Source organism: Cylas formicarius, unplaced genomic scaffold (assembly GCF_029955315.1).
Source record: "Cylas formicarius isolate icCylForm1 unplaced genomic scaffold, icCylForm1.1 PGA_scaffold_12__32_contigs__length_19106922, whole genome shotgun sequence".
In the NCBI taxonomy this organism is placed as follows: domain Eukaryota; kingdom Metazoa; phylum Arthropoda; class Insecta; order Coleoptera; family Brentidae; genus Cylas; species Cylas formicarius.
This window is the reverse complement of record NW_026844225.1, coordinates 4766966-4789991: the sequence shown is the minus strand read 5'-3', so window position 1 is coordinate 4789991 and position 23026 is coordinate 4766966. Positions and strand designations below refer to the sequence as shown.

Sequence of the window (23026 nt, the reverse complement as noted above, 5' to 3'; positions counted from 1 at the left end):
TGACCATACGACCTTGTGGTAAAAACTCTTGATGTACTACGCCACGATAATCAAAGATAACAGTATGCAAAACCTTGACATTTGATCGTACTTGACATGCTTTTTTCGTTCTTGGCGATTCTCGGTTCTTCCATTGGGACGACTGGGCTTTATACCCATGATTCGTCACCAGGATATCAGGATATCGTTTAACGGTTCTTAAGCGATGCCACTTCGGCGGTCCTTTTGTTCAAAATTAAGTAGTTTCGGAACAAATTTTGCTGCTACGCGTTTCATGCCGACGTCTTCAGCCACTTCTCTAATGGTGATTTGGCGATTTTTCAACATCATTTGTTTCACTTCTTCAAAGCTTTCATCAGAGCGAGGTTCGTCATCGGCGGCTTCTCGGCCATCTTGGAATAGCTTGTAGCACTTACAAACATTACTTTTTGAACGCACCTCGTATAACATCCAAAGAATTACCTGCTATTTTATATATTATTAATTTCTACCGCATATTATATTCCTATATTTATATATGTTTTGTTTATTGTAAATCTGCAGTAGTTTTTTATAACATATAGAGTATTGTGTGAAAATATTAGATTTTTGTCATATTTAAACTGAAAAAAAATCTGATTGATTGACAAGAATATATATATATATATATATATATATATATATATATATATATATATATATATATATATATATATATATATATATATATATATATATATATATATATATATATATATATATATATATATATATATATATATATATATATAATAAATATAATATAATTTTAGAGTCTAGGAAGCTGCATAATGCTTTATAAATACAGACAGTTGTACCAGTTTCTAGAAGATAAATTCCGAGTCTTAGAACGAAATCGAAATAAAAAATTCAAGATGGATTTCACCATAGTGAGAAAACGCATGACAAAGCTTTGCAAAGTTATCCATATCATGGCAACGATGAGCGTTGTTATTTTAGCCTGGGAATTGAAGACACCCATTCACCTGAGCAACGTATTTCTAGAAAAGGTCGCTACTGATGCCTTGCTCGTTTTAGAAGCGATAAACTACCATATCGGCATGGGCTACATCGTTCAAATACCAACGATATTTGTATACTATTTATTGAACATGGTGTTCGAATTGAAAATGCTGCATTTGCATATCGGGCAAGTTTCTCGATTTTTGTTTATTGACAGGCAACGCACTTCAGACAAGTTGTGACAAATAACATCGAAAAAAGTCTTGATTTTAAGGTGAGGTTAGTTTTGGTTAGTTAACTGTATTCATTCAATTTTCAAACTCTAATATCTTTAAAATCATTAAAAATCAAATTGTTGCGACTTTTGCTGATTTTTTTTATTGAATGAACAAATTAATCGTAACAATAAAGTCATTTTTAATTCGTTACTTAAGTTACAATTACCTAATACGATTTAATCATTTCGCAAAATATTAGACTGCGGATTTTTTAACCAATGAACTTGTCATATATTTAAACATTATTTTTTATTTCAGCGTGCATGATGAATTTAGTGTCTTCATTAAGAATATCGCCATTGTTTACTTGCCTCTGTCCGTTGTTTGCAATCTGGGTTTGCTTTTTGCAGCCATTAATGTGAGTTAACTATATCGCAAGACTTTATGTGATCGCGTGGTTCATAGTAAATAATGATTTTAGGGTGTGGTTAATGAATTTTTTGTGATGACATATGTACCGGTCTTTATATTTTCCGCCGCTTTTCCACTTTACATGGGCCAATCATTTGAGAATCAGGTGAGATATTCTCTGACACTGTTTTTATAAAGCAACATTTAGAGGCGTGCAATTCCGCACTGTATAATAAAAACCAACAAAATTAGAAATATTCAAATCCGGTCCTGGTGAGGAACAATAAATTTAGTTTCATTATTGTTTCGTGAATAACTACAAATTACGGGAGAATTACGAGCAAATAAATTGACTAGGTGATTACAGAGCAAGCATAGGGTGTAGGCCAAAGCATCGGGAAGACGATCTATGTAAGATTAACTTTTTAAGATTATAATTGAGCAAGCAATAATATTAAATCTACAAAATCCGGATTCACTGATAAAGGTCAAGGTAATTCCAAAAAACTTTCTGATAGTACGATAGGAAGAACAGAGTGTGCTTGCAAATAATTGTGTAAAATATAGAAAGATAATTATGACTGAGTAAATATGGACAGCGACGGTAATACAACGGATGAGGGAAAAAAAGAGATGAACCTAATATCTTTGAGAGGAGTAAAAAAACCAATAGAACCCCGAGCAAGACGCCCGACACCAACGAAATGGGATTTGCTTCTGCGGGAACTGAGAGGAAGTAAAGCAGATAAGAGACCAACAAGAATAGAGAGAGGAAGTGAAAACTAACCAAAACTGAGAGAAGACATCAATAGCTTAAAACTGGAACAAATAAGAATTCAAAATGAATATACGAAGCAATGCGAAGAACTCTTGGAAGTCAAGAATACGCTAGAATGGGCAAAAAGAGAGAATAATATTGTTGTGAATAGATTACCAATTGATACCAGAGATCCAAATTTACTTAAACAAACTATGGGAAACAGTATCTAAAACAAGCGGTTAACATCAAAAAGCCTAGGAGAAAAAATGTGTCTAATAGAACTAGCCAACGCACACGAAAAGGAAGTCATTATGAGCAATAAATATAAGCTTAAACAGAATCAGGACACCCGCCCCATATTTATTAACAATGACCTTACTAAGACAGAAATGGATGTACACAAAATTTTAAGGGTGGGAGCAGGGGAAGAAAGGAAGAAGGGAAAACTGTTAAAATGGAATATAATAAATTGAGTGTGGAGGTATAACAAAAGAACTGAAAAGCTCGAAAAATCAAAAAACGAGCAAATACAAAAAAAGTTGCTACAGAAACTAGACTAATTCAGCCAGAGACGCGTGCGGGGTAAACAAACAAAATAGTGATAAAAAACAGATAGTGTGGTGAACAGAAGTGATGAAAACGCAGGTAAAAATAAAGAACAAACAAGAAAAATGGAGTCAGACAGCAAAATCAATCAAAAGCTTCCCGAAAGGTCTTCAAGCCAATAAAAAAGTAGAGAGTGCGGCAATCAAAAGCGAAGCAGGTGAAATACTAACAACGGAAACAGATACAATGAAGCGCTGGAGAGAATATTTTGAAAGATTCCGAACATAAAATAAACGACGAAACGACAGAATACGAAGGTAAACAAATGGTAAAGCAAGAAGAGACAGAACCTAATGAGCCACTTATAACGAGAGAAGAATTAATTACGGCAATAAAACAACTAAAAAACGGCAAGTCAGCAGGCATTTATAACACAAGAAGGAGTGAGACAGGGGGGTAGTTTGAGCCCTTTACTATTCATAACTTATAAGGACAATCTAACTAGAATGGCCGAACAACGATCAAAAGACCTTTACGCTGGATACCGACAACTAGATATATAAGGCATTGAGTAAGGGGCTCATAAATAAAAAGGAAATTTCCAAGGAAACTACAATCAAAGTTTACGAAACAATTTACAGACCAATCCTTATTTATTTCACCAAGTCTTGGGTATTGTCATATAGGGACAAGAGGAAGGAAGAAAGGAATAACCAAAAGTGACAAAATTAGAAATGCACAGAAAAGAGAAGAATTAAAGAATCCATAGAAGTATTCATAGAAAAGAAACAACTTGGCTGGTGGGATCATTTACAGATATTGGGCAGTACTGTACCGGTCAAAAGATTTTGGCAGGGAAAACGGAAAAGAGGAAGACCCAGAGAAACGTGGGACAGCACACTGGGAAAGATTTTGAAAAAGAGGGGACGAACATGGGTAGAAGCTAAAAATTTGGCACTAAATAGAAAATACTGGATGTTATATCATACAGCAGTAGGTAGCTAATATTCGTAAGATTAGCTTGTTAATTAGTTCTACTTAACTGCACCATACGGTACGTTCAAATTATCTCGATAACATTTTGTCACTTAAAAACATATCAAATATTAAGGACAAGTTTAATTTAATTATATAAATTATAAATTTTATTATTAAAATAAAAATTATATGAAAATTCAATACTTTTGCTAATACTTCGAAAACAAATGGAATAAAACATATGTTTTATACTGGGTGTTTTCTAATCGAATGTCAATAATTAAAGGTGCGATTGTTGGGTCCACATTAAAAAAAAAATCATATGAACATATGTCCTAAACGTCTTAAATTTTGAGATACAAGTTTTCAAAAATAAATTAAATTTTTTTTAATATCTGCAATAAAAATTTGGCACACATGTATTATGTATCACGAGGCATTATTAAGTGCTCCACAATTTTTTTAAAAGACGTAAATGGTACGCCCCCGACTTTTTTTATATTAAAAATTATTCTTAAATCTAAAATCATTTCTAAAGAAATTTAATTTTTTGATTTTTTTTCAAGCTCTTCTGTGCATGGTCATATTAGTATCGTTAATATGACAACCTGCAGAGAAATTAGTTTATCTTTTTCAGTGAAAAGCTTGCGACGGACACAAAAAAATTACGAGATAAAATCTGCTCATAAATAAATGCAAATGTCATTTTTTTATGACAAATATGAACAAATATAATTATTGTTAATTAGGTCGCCACTGCACTGGTTAAATCGAGAACTTTTTTTGTGAGAAATAAAATATCTATCTAAAATAAAATATCTAGTTTTTAGTTGCCAACTGGTGTCCTTCAGGAAAATATTTTTTTTTACTTTTACAGTTTTAACGACAAGATAAATGATAAACGATTCTTATTTAAAAAAAAGAAACACAATCAACTATTAAATATAACAACTTTTTTGAAAAAAAGTAGACAAGTTGTTGACAGTGTCCTCCACCTTGCCGAGCACTCTTTGAAGTATACCTCCAGTGTTTCTTATTAAATCACAGGAAGCTCTAATACGATCCTATTCCATTCTCCAGTGTTAACTGGGTTGTGATAAACCATACTTTTAACATACCCCTATAAGGAAAAGTCCAAACTATTTAAATCTGGGGATTTAGGGGGCCAGGGTTGAGGTCCGCCGCGATGTGTGAGTTAAATATTCTCTTACTGCAAAACTAAAGTAACCAGACGCGTAGTCATGTAGTCTTCGAGCAATTTTGGCCAATCCTCTTCTAAATACCGGCGATAATTCTGTGCATTTAACCTTTTTGGCAGGAAAAAGAGTTCAATTAGGTAATTTCCAACAATTCCAGCGCCAACATTTACCGAATTTACCGAAAACTGTTCTTGATGTTTAAATTCTCCATGGGGGATTTAATCGCCACAAATATTGTTATTACGGAAATTTCGGATTGCATTGCTGGAAAAGTTAGCTTCACCTGTGAATATTATTTCTTGGTCAAATAAGGGATAATGCCCTATTTTGTCCAACGCTTGGACTCGTTGAATTCATATTCATAGGTACAATAAAATCTGGAGCAAAATTTTCCAAAGCAAAAGAAATCAGTGGCGTACCATCAATGTCTTCCAAAATAGACAGGCGGAACTGTGGTACACTTAATAATGCCTCCTGATATATAGTACATGTGCGCCAAATTTCATTAAAATATACAAAGTGGTAGCGGGTAGCGGGTAGCGGGTAGATACTCCTGCACGAGGATAGATCTACTTCGGGGAAATGAGTGCCCCTGCCCACGCAAACTCCAGGTTCTCCCTGACCCGGGGAGTAGCAACCTGCAAGGGTATTGTCATCACTGTCTCGAAGCAAAGGAAGATTACCTTCCCAAAAGGTTCAACAACAGGTATGTCAGGATGACGTCGACGGTCTCCAGTCTGCGATGCAGAAGAGCACGGGAATCCACTGCATTAAATCCCAAGAGAACTAGTGCGATAAGTCTGAAATAAGAACGAGTACGTCATGCGATCCGATCGACAACCGGCGCTGTCACGATTCCGGGTCTGGCTGTGTGAAATGGGGCACCGACCACATGTGGGCAACCAGGCAATGAGAGGAAATAGGACTACTGGAAACAAAATGCAACTTCGAGAAGAGCTCCACTTAGGTACCTGGAACGTACAAGGATTTAAATGTCAAACAGGAAAACACTGATTGAGTGGGAAATGTCAAAATATAAGGTGGACATCCTAGGCTTGTCCGAAACACACTGGATTGGAACGGGTGATTTTAAAACAAGCAGCAACAACACCGTATATTTCTCAAGCAACAATGACCAAACCTTCGCTCTCGTAGCAATAGTGCTATCCGCAAGAGTCCAGGTATATGTGAAAGACATACATAACATCATTGATCGAATAATTTGCATAAGACTGGATGCATCACCTCGAACATTAAATATAATACAGATATATGCTCCAACAGCCAATTCCACAGAACCGGAAATTATGGACTTCTACGAAAAATTAACATCAACTCTAAGAAAAATTCCAAGCAGAGAATTTATAATAATCTGCGGTGACTTCAATGCAAAAGTTGGCGATACAAAACACGAAGACCACTTGAAAAACATCGTTGGAAAATACGGCATAGGTACCAGAAACGAAAGAGGTGACCGCCTCATACAGTTCGCTATAGACAATCACTACACGATTATGAATACCACTTTTACCCACCATATTCGCAGATTATATACTTGGAAAAGTCCAGGAGACAGATCGAGAAACCAAATTGACTATATTCTTATGAACACTAGATGGAGAAGTTCAATATCAGCTTGCAGAACTTTTCCTGGAGCATGTTGTGGCCTTGATCAATAACTCTTGGCAACTAAAATGAAGTTCAAGAAAACAACAACTAACAATGTCCCTGACAGACTTCAAATAAATAATATGGTACAGTTCCAGAATAAATTAGAACAAGAACAACCAACAATAACTAAACCTATGCCTCCGCAAATCGAATGGAAAACAAATAAAAATTGGATAGTCAATGCAGTGGGAAAACTGAAAAGAATAACAAAACGAAAACATTGGCATTCGTAGAGAAGAGAAAATACATGTCAAATAAGGGATTACACAACACCATAGATAAACAAAAATATCGGAAAGTAAATCTCGATATTAAAGATGAAGAGATACGAATCGAGACAGCCAACATCCTCAGGAAGGCAAAACCACCCAAGACTAACCTGACGAGAAGTGAAGGACTGGCACTGCGTAGCCTGAACACGGATGAGGGTATCATCATACTCCCAGCGGACAAAGGAAACGCAACCGTTCTTCTGAAGACCGAGGAGTACGAAAGGAAGATTGAGGAACTCTTGGACCCGGGAAGCTACAAACCCCTGAAAAAGGATCCGACGCAAGTTAGACTACGTCTTACCAACCGGCTCATCAAGTCATCATCACTGTCAGAAGAAATCAAGAAGCGCATTGTGAGGACGGAGACTGTTCCACCAAGGCTCTATGGACTACCTAAGATACACAAAGTAGATGTCCCTTTAAGACCAATAGTTAGCGCAACCGGATCACCAACGTATTACTTGGCTAAACACTTGGCATCGCTGCTCCAACCACACGTAGGACACGGCACCAGTTACATCAAGGACTCCACCGACTTCGTGCGCAAGATTCAAGACATCAATATTGAACAAAACGACATCCTTGTGAGCTTCGACGTCGTCTCACTGTTTACCAAAGTACCTCTGAAGAGTTGCTTGGACCTGGTGAACAGGATATTTCCTGTCGATATTTGCAAACTTTTTGAAGTCTGTCTGACCCGTAGCTATTTCGTGTGGAAGGGAAACTTCTACGAACAGGTGGACGGAGTGGCAATGGGAAGCCCACTAAGCCCGGTTATAGCCAACTTATTTATGGAACACTTTGAGGAAAAAGCGATCGAGACCTCAGAGTACAAGCCAGCAACGTGGTTCCGGTACGTGGATGACACCTTCGTAATTTGGAAACATGGTATGGACAAGCTCAACAACTTTCTGCAGCATCTCAACAGTCAGCATCCCAGCGTCCAGTTTACTATGGAGACTGAAAATGACCAACAACTTGCATTCTTGGACGTACTAGTGAGGAAGCGAGGTAAGAAGCTGGGCCACACAGTTTACAGAAAACCAACCCATACGGACAGATACCTGCATGCTCTGTCCAACCATCACCCAAGTCAAAAGTATGGGGTTATCAGAACCCTGACAGAACGAGCCCGAAGGATTTGCGAACCGGAGAGCCTCCAGATGGAACTTGAACACCTAAAAACTGCGTTCGAGGCAAATGGCTACAGCAAGAGGGAGATCGAGAGATCAATGAACTCAAGATCATCAAGATCACGGGATACCGAACAACGACCCTCCACCTCCCACGTATATCTGCCGTATATTCCGAGTGTCACCGACAGGATTGGCAGAGTATTGAAAAGACACGACATCAAAACAATCTTTAAGCCTACAAAGAAGATCCAGCAGACCATCAGGTCAGCGAAGGACAAGAGGGGCTCACTTTCAGCTGCAGGAGTCTACCGCATTCCGTGTTCATGCGGAAAGGTCTACATCGGGACTACCAAGAGATCAATGGGAACGAGACTTAAGGAGCATAAAGCAAGCTGCAGGCTAGGACATACAGAGAAGTCTGCAGTAGCTGAACACGCACTGAGCAGCAAGGAACACAGGATACACTTTGAGAGCTGTAAGTTACTAGCATCGGTCAACGGCTATCTCAACAGACTAGTTAGGGAAGCCATTGAGATACAAAAACACCCACACAATTTCAACCGAAAGGAGGAGACCCTTAGACTCAACCAAATCTTGAACCCGATCCTTAGGAACGCCCGAGCAGTACCGATCGATATCCCGAGACCAACCGAAGCGGAACAAGCCCCGCCCACCACCAATCGGCATAAATACAACCTGCGCAGGAGAAATCGTCAGTCTACGTCCAACATCGGAGATGGAAGGACCTCTGAAGAAGCTCGCCACTCGTGCTAGCGAAACGTTAGGAAGTAATTCCAATCGACGACGGCCTTTAAACCCGAACCAAGATAATAGCTTAAAGGTGCATGTAAAGATGATAAAAATAATTATTACGCCACCATATTCAGCGAAGTGGAATCTCACGCCAGATCAAACCAACCGAAAGATCTCTTCCGCCAAATAAAATATATAACCAGAGATTTCAAACCCAGAACCTGGTCATTAGAGGACACAAACGGAAACCTTATAACCATACGTCCAGTCTCAACAAACGGAAGGATGGCAAGAAGAACCGGATATTCTTAAATGTTAAATAGAAGCAGCCATTCACAAATTAAAAAATAACAAAGCTCCAGGCCCCGACAGACTAAAAGCAGAGATACTCAGAGCAACGGGCGAAATGGGAATAAACGTATTTCTTCACCTATGCAATCAAATATGGAAAACTGGACAATGGCCAAAAAACTGGACAAAAAATGAAATAATAACGATTCACAAAAAAGATAAAAAACAAAATGCGAAAATTATAGTACAATTACCCTTATTTCACATGCTAGTAAAAACCTCCTACATATAATCAACGAGAGACTTATAAACTAATTACAACCCCAAATACCAGAGGAACAAGTGGGGTTTGTCAAAGGAAGAGGCCCTAGGAGCGAGCTATGGACTGTCTTCAATGTAATGGGAGTGCCACAACATCTTATCTTCCTAAAAATTACATTATACCAAAACACAACTGGTAATGTCAAGATTAATAACAGATATTCTCGAGAATTTCAACCAAGATGTGGAGTGAGACAGGGATGTGTATTATCACCACAACTATTTAACATATACAGCGAATACATTATTAGGAAATCGCTCGATGGTTGGATGGGAGGAGTCGCAATTAATGGCAGAAAAATTAACAATCTTCGATTTGCTGATGACACCGTCTTACTGGCAAACACTGCAGATGAATTGTTGGATCTCATTCATAGGATTGGAAAAGAGAGTGTGTATCTAGGTCTGGAACTCAACACTTCCAAAACAAAAATAATGATAATTGACCAAGCTAATAATAATAGATCGGATACGCAACAGATGGACAGGTTCGAGGTTGTTGATCAATTAAGAGCGACCAAAAAACTTGATAAAATCTGGAAAGACAGACAAATAGCAACACAAACAAAAATCAGAATTATGAACTGCTTAGTCTGTCCGATACTTATGTATGGTTGCGAAGCCTGGACTATTAGAATGGCTGAACAACACAAAATTGATGCTACGGAAATGTATTGTTAGGGGAAATTACTAAATATTTCATGGACACAACACCGGACTAATGACTCCATATTGAAACAACTAAAAGTCAAAAAAAGATTGTCTAGCCTGATACGATTGCGTGTCCTAAAATATTTTGGTCATGTAATGCGAAGAGGTCCAGAGTGCTTAGAGAAAATAGTCATTCAGGGAAAAGTCGAAGGAAAAAGAAACTGTAGCTGCTCACCGACAAGATGGATCGACCAATTAACAAAACCTACGTTGATGGCCATGCATACTCTCATCACCGAAGTCCAGGACCGTGAGAGATGGAAGACTCTAGTGAACGACGTCGTATTAGACGCTACATCTTCACAAGAGGATACAGACCGAAGAGAAGAGAGATCTAAAGTGGTACAGATATCAAAAAAAGATATATTTTATTATTGAAAACTTTACCTCTCTGTATTATACAAGTTAAGATGTTTAGAACATATATTCATATAAAGTTTTTTTTAAATAGACCTAAATATTGACATTGACAACACTGAGTGTTCGAAGTGTTTTCGGAGCGCGAGCATTGAAGATGCCAAGTGAGATTTTGGCGAAACGTCTGCAGGATTCCAGTCGGATGCAGGACTTGCAGGATTCCAGTCGGAGTTCAACGAGCGAACGGATGATATCCCGGAATATAGTGTCATCATATATATATATATATATATATATATATATATATATATATATATATATATATATATATATGATATCTTCAAAAAAAAACAAAACAAACAAAATATGATTTTTTCTGGATTATACAAGGGGTCTTTTATTCCATATTTGAATAATTTAAATATAATTTCAGAATTATTAGAATTGTTTGATTGTGCAGAGAGTATTAATGAATTCATTATTTTTACGAATGAAATAATACAGGGTTGTACAAAAAATCACGAGCCTTTGAAAATGTGAGAAGTCTTGTAGACTTGTATGTTTTTATTTGTTTTTTAAAGGTTGTAGTTTTTTTCTAGTGCGAAAAGCTTCTGAGAAAATGCTGCACACTCCCTTGGTACCAGTGGCAAGTACAGGATAGGAAATCGTACCATTTGATGCTGATGATTTTTTCGACTAACGAAAAACTCTATGTTACACGAAAAATCACTTTAAATTTCTTACTTATTCTGTCGGTAAGTATTTAATTAATTTCAATTATTATTAATTATCGCGTATCCCAAGTTAATTGCGCGCATGGACAAAATTAGTCAAGCAATAGGCACTTGACAACTACTCTAATAGGTCATGGTTTCAGATGACAATCCAGAGTGAATCGCCGAGTCTCGAAGAGACCTGGTTTCACAAAACTATAAAAGTTCAGTTAAACCCAAAGTCTAGGTATCCAAAATAATTGTTTATAAAACTTCAGAACGTAGATTTCAATGCTACACCCATTTTTAGAAGATGTCACTGCATTTGCCTAAGTTGTTCAAGAATGGAAATTTTTATATTTACTATTAAAACAATTTATAATAAAAGTTAGGCATCCAATAGATTATTTTTCTAGATTAGGGGTATATCCTTTGAACTGTGAGGATTGTAATGCAGTTTATATCGGACAGTCTGCCAGTCTTCACGAATATCTTAGTTTGGTGAAAAAGTACATTGATGTGATAGAGATCAAATCTGCTTGTGCTATACATTATTCACCCACAGGGCACAACTTTTCGCCTAACAAAAATATATGTAATTTACATGAGTGCACCAAAAGTAAAAGACTTGATCTTCTGGAGAACTTAGAAATCTCCAAAGCCAAAATGAGTTCTATTTTTGAGCCCACATTAATTTTTAATAATATGGTCGATTTTACTTGGACATTTTAGAGCAAATGTTGCAAAATATGTTAAGAACTATTCCAAACGAAGTGAGACAGAGAATGTGATTTCTGTATGATGGAGCCCCTACACAACATGCCCATAAAGTTATGAACTACTTAAATCATTTATTTCCTCAACGTTGGATTGGAAGAAGTGGTCACCTAGATCTCCTGATCTAACAAACATGGACTATTTTTTGTGGGAATATGTTAAAGATTGAGTGTATAAAACTGCCCCCATACCAAAAGAGGACATAAAGCAGAGGATAATAGAAGCCTTTCAAAGTGTCATGAATGAAGTGACACTTAATTAAACATTTCTTTTTTGTTTCACTGTTTTGTTCTTAGTTTTTAAATGTTTTTTCTGCAACTACTGCCAATGTTAACAGCGCAATTTTAATATTATTCTCATTGTGAAATAATATTTAAATTGTTTTTCCAAAGTTGAGCAGGTCATAATTTTATTGTTGTTTAAATCTCGTATTTAATAAATTATTTATACTATTTATTTTGTTCTCAATTTTTTGTGACATATCTGATTTTTTAGGCCCCCATCTATATATTTCAATAGTCTTATATCAAATTTTGATAACATATTTTCATGGTTATATCAAACAGTTGGAGAAATATTTTGTTTTGGCGATTTCAATCTTAATTTAATTGAATTTTCCTTATTTGGGAATTATATTCTTGTGCAAATTATAGGTTCGCCTACCCGTTCTTGGACAACGGTAAATACTCTTATAGATGCCATTTTTGTATCAAACACTGATTTGGTAAGTGACTGCGGTGTAATTTCTGCCGACAAAGTTTCTGATCAGAGACTAATATATTGGAATATAAACAGAAATACAATTTTTTGATCAATATGTATAGCATGCCTTGTTATATTAGTGATAAAATTACCATATTTAATAACCTTATTTTTGATTTATTTAATAGGCATGTTTAACGGCCACGATTAAAATTTTTATGACACAAAGAGTCACTGCGTTAAAGAAATTTAAAAGAACAAAAGATCCTAACGATTTGAAGAATTATAAATTTTTAAGAAGCTTTACACTCTCCATGATAAGAAGGGAAAAGAGATGGTCCTCAATAAAGAGTTTTAACATTGTAAATTGCAAAAAACAATCAGACCATACCCAACAGACTTTCTGATCCTAATAATTTAAATAATTATTTTGGTACATTTATTCACAACATTTCCGATTGCAAAGAAAAAATCACTTTTTATGACACCCATCTTTACAATAATTATTTTCAATTTTCTTTTAAGCTATCATGAACAACAGAAGTAAATAAGACGCCTAATGGTATTAAAACAAATGCATTTGTCTGCCGTAATCAATAGGGAGACCATTACCCAAAGTTTATAATCATTGGATTGGTATTACGATATCGGTTTGATAAGCATTCTTCGAGAAATTTTAAAAAATTACGAAACTACGATGTACCATTCTTGTGTTGTTATATCTGTTAGATTTCTCGAAGGCTTTCGATTCAATCAATGATTAAGTCGTCTTCGTATCTGACAAATTTTCGAATCAGGGATGCCACAAGCGTCCATTTTAGGTCCTCTGTTATTTATATGTATACTTCAGAAATTCTAAAATCATTAACTTTCTGTAAAATCCAAGCATTTGCCAACGATACACAAATTTATTATTGTTTTGATGATGCTCTTTTGGAGGTAGAACAAAACATAAATCACGATTTACGAACTTTGAGTGAGCTCTTCAAAAGCCATTATCTCAAGTTAAACCCTACAAACTCTTCATCATTACTGTAAAATGACTAGGATCAAAAATTATTGAAATATTATAACTGATGGCACAGTACTTAACATCGTTAATAATGCTAAGAACTTGGGTATTTGTTTAGATAGCGAGCGAAGATTTAAATAATATTTAAAAAGCACATAGGGCATTGAAAATATTATGAGTAATAGGCAAATTTTAGGTCAAAACTAACCAAATTTTAATTATTGTATTTCTGTATACGATTTTTGTTCATATAATTCAGAAAATTTAAAACCAATGTGTGCGCTTTGTGTATGGCTTAAGAAAATATGATCATATTTCTAATTTTCATACACAGATTGGGTGGCTTAGGATGGAGTCTCGTAGAAGACTACATTTCTGTACTTTCTTAATAAGAACTATAAATGATCCCCATACTCCGTCCTCGATTCGGGAACGAATAGGGTTTAGGCGCGAAATGCAAAACACAAATGTTAGGGCAATGCCTCATCATCGGAGTGGAGTTTTTCGAATAACGTCGTAAAATATTATAACTTGGTGAATTTAAATTTAACGTTTAAAATTACATATAAGAAAAAATTACTGCATCTACAGAATTTGCTGTAGACATTTTTTTTCAGTTTTTCTCATGCATATGTTATAACCACGCATTAAAAGTTCGTACCTGAGATAGGACGTCATCATAAATTTCTTTTTTAATTTTGTGAAGTCGACGGTACATCTAATTGGCCTCTGTATTGTATACTTGTTAAGCTAGTATCTGAAACAAAAGTCATTTAGAAGTGCTTTGAGGATTGAAAAAAACATTGGCACAGGTATGTGAAGGGGACAATAAAATTTTTTTTGATGAAACTTAAAAGTCACCATACTTTTTGAACATACACCGTGTTTCTAATATACGTGATTCACATATTTCATTAAATTTTCCAAATTTATTATTAAATTGAACTGATCTTTAAATGATCGTAAATTCTTTCCAAAAGCAGAAAAGTATAGTGACACTCCGGTCCATAATTGATTTATCAATATACCACGTGATTTATTACATACTAACGACGTGTGGAATACCAATTTTAACATTTTATTGGCAAAACGGAATACTTCCTCTTCTTCGAGATAAAGAAGATAAAAAAATGTTTGCTTAAAAGCATGTTATTCGTGATGCCAGCTGACTTTGACTTAGGTAGGAATTCTTTGTGTACAATATGATTTTTTGTTTCAGTTACTCAAGACATTTTATGGATTTGGAAGCATATTTTTGAAACTAAAAAACGCTGCTGACGATTAGTGATCGAATCGACAATTTCACAGTGCAGCTTAAATATATTTAAAGGACATTTGAATTTGAGCTTTTTAGCCTTTGCTACACGAAGAACCTGAACTTTATACGGCCGCATAACATTTACATTCTTAATAAATAAATGTGAATTAACTCCCAGAGTTTTTAATGTTTCGCCTATTTTGCAACCAAATTGCAACTAAAGACGATTTGCCTATTGCACATTGCGGATTATTAACAAGAACACATTAGTAAATTAACAAAAAACAATTTTTACTCTATTTCATTGTTTGTGTTTGACATAGAGTTATATATCTATTATGATGACCCATATAATAATAAGAAAGCATTTGATAAGGATAAGCTTATTCAGCTTTCATATACTGTAAATATACGTATTGTTTCATCTGCTTCTTTAGTCTCTTAAGTCGCTTATTGTCGTAACGCTGCCTGTAAACGCTCGTATTGAATAAAAATCGTTTTTAAAAATACAAGTTTTACGGACAGAAATAAAATTGGCGCAGTCGGTAGGATCCTTTTCGGTGTGTTTTCGAAAATTTACTCGAGATTAGTGCGCTGGATTACCGTTTTGGATTGTCAGTGCGTTGTACTTCTCGAAAGTTTTCTTCGCGATTAGTGTGCTGAAACGCCAGTTTGGATTATCAGTGCATCGCAAAAGGGATCGTGACACACTTCTGTTCAACAGTTAAGAAAAGGATTCCAAAACATCATCGTTACACGGGGCACTTGGGGCTTCTGGCAACATCGATCATTGGTACGCCATTTCGATAGCTAGTAGGACGAAGTAGCCTGAGCCAGCGTCCACTACAAACGGCACCGTTCTTGGGAAAGCGCAGCTTCTCAACTGGACGTGACCATTTGATACAGGAACGAGACTAGGAACATATAATTGTAAGTGCGTTTACTAAACTGTTCCTTATAGTTGTGACACTTGTTAGTTAAGAATTTGTAAAAGATTTTATGATATTTCATGAGGAAATTTAAAAATAGGCTAAGCGATATTACTTATCCTAGAATAATAAATAGTGCGGAAAATAATCAATCACGTAGTAATCAAATAGACGAATTATATTCTGGTATTTCTTTGTTCCATTGTGTAAGTGAAGAAAATAATTCTACTCTTACGGATACTTTAGAAATTAGCTTAGATTTAACTAATAGTGAAATCAAAAAGATGGCCGACGCTTTGAGATCAACTGTTTCTCTATTAAAAAACTTCAATGGTACGCCGTCACGTTTAGAATTTTTCCTTAACCAATTTGATACTTTCTATGTAAGATATTTTAATAATGATCAATCACAGCAGAAATATGCTATCTTCGCAATAAAATCAAAAATTATAGGTACAGCCGAAAATTTTCTTATAACTCGACCAGACCTTAGAACCTGGCCCGAGGTAAAATCAGCTTTAATTCAGAAATTTAGCAATCCGATCACTCGTACTAACCTTCAACAACAATTAATATTTTCATCGAGGAAAAATGATTCTATTCAAGACTACATTCAAAAACTCAAAGCCTTAGTCACTAAAATTAATACTAAGATATGTTCAGAAATCGAAAACGCTGAAGCTAGATCGATATTAATTTCTCAGAATGTATTAACTGCTACGCAAAATCTTTTAGCAAACATTCCTTATGAATTGAGACCGTTACTTATAGTTCGCAATCCTCAGAATTTGGATGAAGCTATAGATACTATTAATAATTATGAAATATTAACAAGTCAAACACATTTTAAAAATACTTATCTCCAAAATACACGACTACACTGCATAATATGCAGAAACCATTAAATTATAATAATCAAATATTGAGTAATCTGATAAATCAATCTTTTAGACAGCCAAATCAACCCTTTAGACAGCAAAATTTACCATTCGGACAACCCCATCAAATGCCACAAAATCAATTCTTTAAACTTCAAAATCAATTTTTCAAGCCACAAAATCAATTCTTTAAACCTCAAAACTAATTTTTCAAGCCACAAAACCAATTTTTTAAACAACCGATGCAACAACCGCAAACTTCTAATCAAAATAACCCCCAAAATTAAAAAAATCAATACCCCCAACCTATGTCAGGCGTGAGCATACAACCTAAAAGATCGTTTCCGCAAATGAGACCACAACAAAATTATTTTCATTCAACAGGTAAACCAAACTTTACATTTCAGGAATTAACACACGTAGAAAACTCTAACAATAATTACGAAATTAATGAACTACAAACAGACTCGACTAACTCTAATGAAAGTAACTATTACTCCGACTATGATGAAGAAGAATGCTTTGAACAAGAAAATGATATAATCGAAAAATTAGAAAATTTTCAATTAACGGCCTCGGACGAAACCAACCCTGCCTAACTTTAAATAGTTTTCAAATAAACGAGTTACCATATATTGAAATCCCTAATTATAAAATTCGACTACTTATAGATACACGTTCCCATGCGTCACTTCTTAGACCTTCGTTAGCCGAAACTTATTTTCCAGAACTAATCAAACCTTATGTAAATACTCTTCATACTTGCGCGGGTTCAAAGAAAGCTACACATAAGGCAACTATTCCACTTTTTACATGTTTTGGTATAACCGAACCCATTGAATTTATTTTATATCCCTTCCACGAATATTTTGATGGTATCTTAGGAATAAAAGACCTTTGTAAATTAAATCTAAACATTGACTTAAAAAATACCAAGTTAAAAAACCAATTGAAATACAACCAACCCTTGTAACAATTACAAATAAAACTTATACAATTGATATATATATATATATATATATATATATATATATATGATGACACTATATTCCGGGATATCATCCGTTCGCTCGTTGAACTCCAACTGGAATCCTGCATCCGACTGGAATCCTGCAAATCCTGCATCCGACTGGAATCCTGCAGACGTTTCGCCAAAATCTCACTTGGCATCTTCAATGCTCGCGCTCCGAAAACACTTCGAACACAGTGTTTTCGGAGCGCGAGCATTGAAGATGCCAAGTGAGATTTTGGCGAAACGTCTGCAGGATTCCAGTCGGATGCAGGATTCCAGTTGGAGTTCAACGAGCGAACGGATGATATCCCGGAATATAGTGTCATCACATTTTTCCATCCGTGAATCAATACGTGAGAATATATATATATATATATATATATATATATATATATATATATATATATATATATATATATATATATATATATATATATATATATGATATTTCGGAAAAATCAATAGCCCTCGAAGGTAGTTTTAATAATAACTTACCCTTAGAACCCTTTGAACTTAATAATTTTGAAATCTTTAATTTTGAAACAACGGCCTTTAATAACCCGACAATAAAAACGAAATTACTGGGAAAATCGATATAAAAAATTTAATACGGCATGAACACCTAAATCTAGAAGAAAAGGAACATAAACCCGGAGACACTTTAACCTTTACAAACCAAGTTAAACATATTATTAGAACTAGTGATGAAATTCCCGTACATGCGAAAAGCTATCGTTACCCGTATATCCATAAACAAGAAGTGAATAGACAGATAGAAGAAATGCTACAAGGAGGAATAATTCGACCATCAAGTTCTCCCTGGAGCTCACCAGTCTGGATAGTACCCAAAAAGGCAGACGCATCCGGATGTAGGAAATGGAGGCTCGTGATAGACTACAGGAAATTAAATGAAAAAACAATAGACGATAAATATCCAATACCAAATATCGTCGATATACTTGATAAACTAGGAAGATGCCAGTATTTTACAACAATAGATCTTGCTAGCAGATTCCATCCAATAGAAATGGATCCTGAAAGTATTCCGAAAACAGCGTTTAACGTAGAACAGGGACACTATGAATACACACGTTTGCCCTTCGGACTGAAGAACGCACCATCTACATTCCAGCGTGCGATGGATAATATATTGCGTGGACTATTGGGTAAAATATGTCTTGTATATATGGATGATTAATAATATTTTCAACTAGTCTGCAGGAACATCTAAACTCATTAAAATTAGTCTTTGAACGAATATCGTCCTTCCATATGAAGATATAATTAGATAAATCAGAATTTTTAAAGAAGACAGTAGAATTCTTAGGACATGTAGTAACCCCGGATGGAGTTAAACCAAACCCGAAGAAAATTGAGGCTATTAAGAATTTTAAAATCCCTAGTACTCCAAAAGAAATTAAATCATTTTTGGGAGTCGTTGGATACTATAGGAAGTTCATTAAAGACTTCGCAAAAATTACAAAACCATTGACACATTGCCTAAAGAAAAACGTTAAAATAACCCATGATAAAGCATTCGTCTCAGCTTTTAATCTTTGCAAGAATATATTGACCAATGACCCTATACTACAATACCCGGATTTTAATAAAACTTTTGTCTTAACAACGGATGCTTCGGACTATGCAATTGGTGCAATACTTTCGCAAGGACCTATCGGATCGGATCTACCAATAGCATACGCCAGCCGAACACTCAACTCTGCAGAATGCCATTATTCTACGACAGAAAAAGAACTTCTCGCTATCGTGTGGGCTACTAAGTATTTTCGACCATATCTGTTTGTTAGGAAATTTACGATAATATCGGGTCACAAGCCGTTACAATGGCTCTTCTCTCTTAAGGAACCTAATTCGAAATTAGTCAGGTGGAAATTAAAATTATAGGAATTCGACTACATTGTTCAATATAAAAAAGGTAAACAGAATACAAATGCAGATGCCCTGCCACGTCCTCCTAAGGAAATTCACCCCGTAGATCTAATAAAACCACCATTAACACACATGTCCGCCGTATGCGAAGAAAATGAAGAAAAAGATGATCAATACATTTGGCATGAAAAAATTAAACACTTTTTTGAATCACAGGAAAACTTGTTCGGACAACCACAGAAAATAATGACTGATAATGAATCTGCTCAATTTAAAAAATTCGAAGATAATTGGAAACCCATCGAACATTCAAATATAATTAAGGAAGTTAAAGGTGATCTATTTGAACAAAATAACTACTCGCTAGCACATTGTGTTGCAGCTGACCTTAGAATGGAACAAGGCATCGCCGTAGACTTTAAAAATAAATTTAAAAATGTAAAATATCTTCTAGACCAAAATCCAAAACCAGGAGGAATAGCTATGCTATTTAATGACAAAAATAATAGATTTATTTATTACCTAATTACTAAGGAAAAATCCAATAAAAAACCTACTTATTTCACATTATGGAAAGCCCTAAATAAAATGAAAACTCATGCTAAAGTAAACTATATAGTAAAAATAGCAATCCCTAAAATAGGTTGCGGATTAGACCAACTAGATTGGCAAAAAGTAAAAGCAATGATCGACTATATACTTAAGAATGAAAATATAGAAATTCTTGTATGCCACCTACCGAATCAAAGCGACATAGTAAAGAACCCCAAAATTAACATGATCTCAGATATCCAAATAAGACCTCCGAATAAAATAAAATATCAGATATCACAACCGGACGAAGAAAACAACCCTCAACCATCAATAAGTGAGCAAGTAACCCAAAACGAAAAAAGTAACTCTGATACGGAAATTATACATTCATCTATGGAAAACCCAATCATAGGAGCACCATACGTTAATAAAGCAATAAAAAAAAATAAAAAATAAAAAAAAAAATCAAATTATATTTAAATGGACTGAAAAAAAACAACCCCACGTTCGAATAGAAAAACTGTTTGAAATTAAGAAGAGAATAATGATGTACATAAACGAAAACCCAATAATGGAAAGAATTCAAAAGTTATTACGAGACAACTTACCACCAGATACTTACTGCTTATACTTTTGGAATAAAGAATTAGAACCAGTAATTATAAGAACCTTCCAGGAAACATTTAAAAATAATGCATTTAAATTAGTTATCTCTAACACCTTGCTTGAAGACGTAACCGACCAGGACGAACAAAAAGAAATAGTAAACAGATATCATACTACAAAAACATCTCACCGAGGAATGACGGAAAATATTAAAAATATTAAACAAAAGTATTATTGGCCAAGTCTTGAAAGAGACGTAATTAACTTTGTCAATTTATGCGAAGTATGCCAGAAAACTAAATATGATAGACATCCTTACAAGGTCATTTATAAACCAACGCCAATTGGATCTAAACCTTTGGAACACATATATGTGAATATATATTCAATTTTAGGACAAAAATATCTTACGATATTGGACAACTTTTCTAAATTTGCAGCGGCATACCCTATCAACGAAACATCTCACGAAATATGCCAAAACCTAATTAAATTCTTTTCACACCATGGTACGCCAAGTAAAACCACAACTGACAACGCGCAGACATTTAAAAGTAAATTACTAGAGGATTTGTGTAAAATATATAAAATAGAATTACACTTTACTACACCATATAACCCAAACTCAAATTCACCAGCCGAAAGATTACATTCAACTATTAAGGAAAGTTTTGTTGCCCTTAAAAACGATCACCGTGCCAAAACGATTCAAGAACTAATGGATATTGTATGGATATGTAAATTATAATAATAGTATACATTCTTCCCATGAATATACTCCTTTCCAAATTCTAAAAGAAAGTCTTAATTACCAACTAAATTTCGAGAAAAACTTAAATCAACTACAAACCGATTATATATATGATCTCGCGCGTACTTTCGACGAACTTAATGAAAAAATAAACATGAAACTTAATGCCAAGAAAGCGAATGTCTTAGCTAAATTAAACGAAAAACGTAAAAATGACCCTGAAATACCCGAAGGTACAAATCAATTAATAAATACACCTCAAAAACTTGCTCAAAAACTACAACCCAAATATAAGTTGATAGAATTTAAAAATCAAAGACACCCTAAAGATGTTAAAAGACGCTTGTAATTTCAGGTATAAGAATGAAGGCTACTATACTCCTACTGCCAATGCTTGTGAGTGCGCAATATAAAATAGAAGAAATAGAAAACCCTCTATTACCAGTCTACGAAGGAGATAGTTATATAATAACGAACTTCCATCACGTCTACTATCATGTTAATCTAACTAACTTACAAGATAGTATAAAAGCAACAAAGTCAACGCTTTTAAGTATTAATTCGACTTTAAACAATTTGAATACACCTATAGGCCACTTATTGATAACCCGAACTTTAGATCTTATAGACCAAGCAGAATCTATTCAAACTTTTATTAATCATTTTACTACTTTACATAAAAGAATAAAAAGAGGACTCTTTAATTTCTGGGGAAAAGCTCAAAAGTATTTATTTGGTACTTTAGACGCAGACGATGGTGAACGTTATGATCAATATATTAAAACACTACATGAAAATCAAGAAATTCTTCATCAAGATATATCCTCGACTCAAACGATTGTTAAACGACTAACAAAAGACATAGACTCCCAATTGAATAATATAAAAAATAATCAACAAGAAATACTGACTCAGACTAACTATTTAGCAAAAATGACACAGACGCTAACGACGACATCATATTTTATTATCTTACTCGATAATTTAGAGAACAATCTCCGCGTTATTAATGAAATCCGTAGTAACGTACAGACTGCTATTAACTTCACAGAAATAAACGTAATGCATCACAGCATTTTTAAGTATAAAGAACTTAAGAACGTCATCGCTAAACTTGACCCGAAAACACGAATTCCCTTTGATAATATTATTAAATATTATGAGGTGATACATACAGACGTCATAATTAAGAATGAACTTATTATATTCTATATGGCAGTACCTTTAATATTAAATAAACCATTTGCTCTCTATCGTATCTACCCGATACCGGTAAATAATAATATACCTGTTATAAATAACCCATATCTATTAAAATCCATGGATGATTTCTTCAACCTAAAGGAAAACTGTTATAAA

General features: G+C 34.7%; 1 long non-coding RNA gene across 1 annotated transcript; it reads left to right on the top strand.

Annotated features, from left to right (window-relative positions):
* Positions 1-987: 987 nt before the first annotated feature.
* Positions 988-15183, top strand: LOC132695829 (uncharacterized). Its single transcript, XR_009617892.1, has 5 exons — positions 988-1255; positions 1518-1617; positions 1681-1776; positions 11205-11360; positions 15029-15183. It is a non-coding gene; the product is annotated as an uncharacterized LOC132695829 (long non-coding RNA).
* Positions 15184-23026: the final 7843 nt, after the last annotated feature.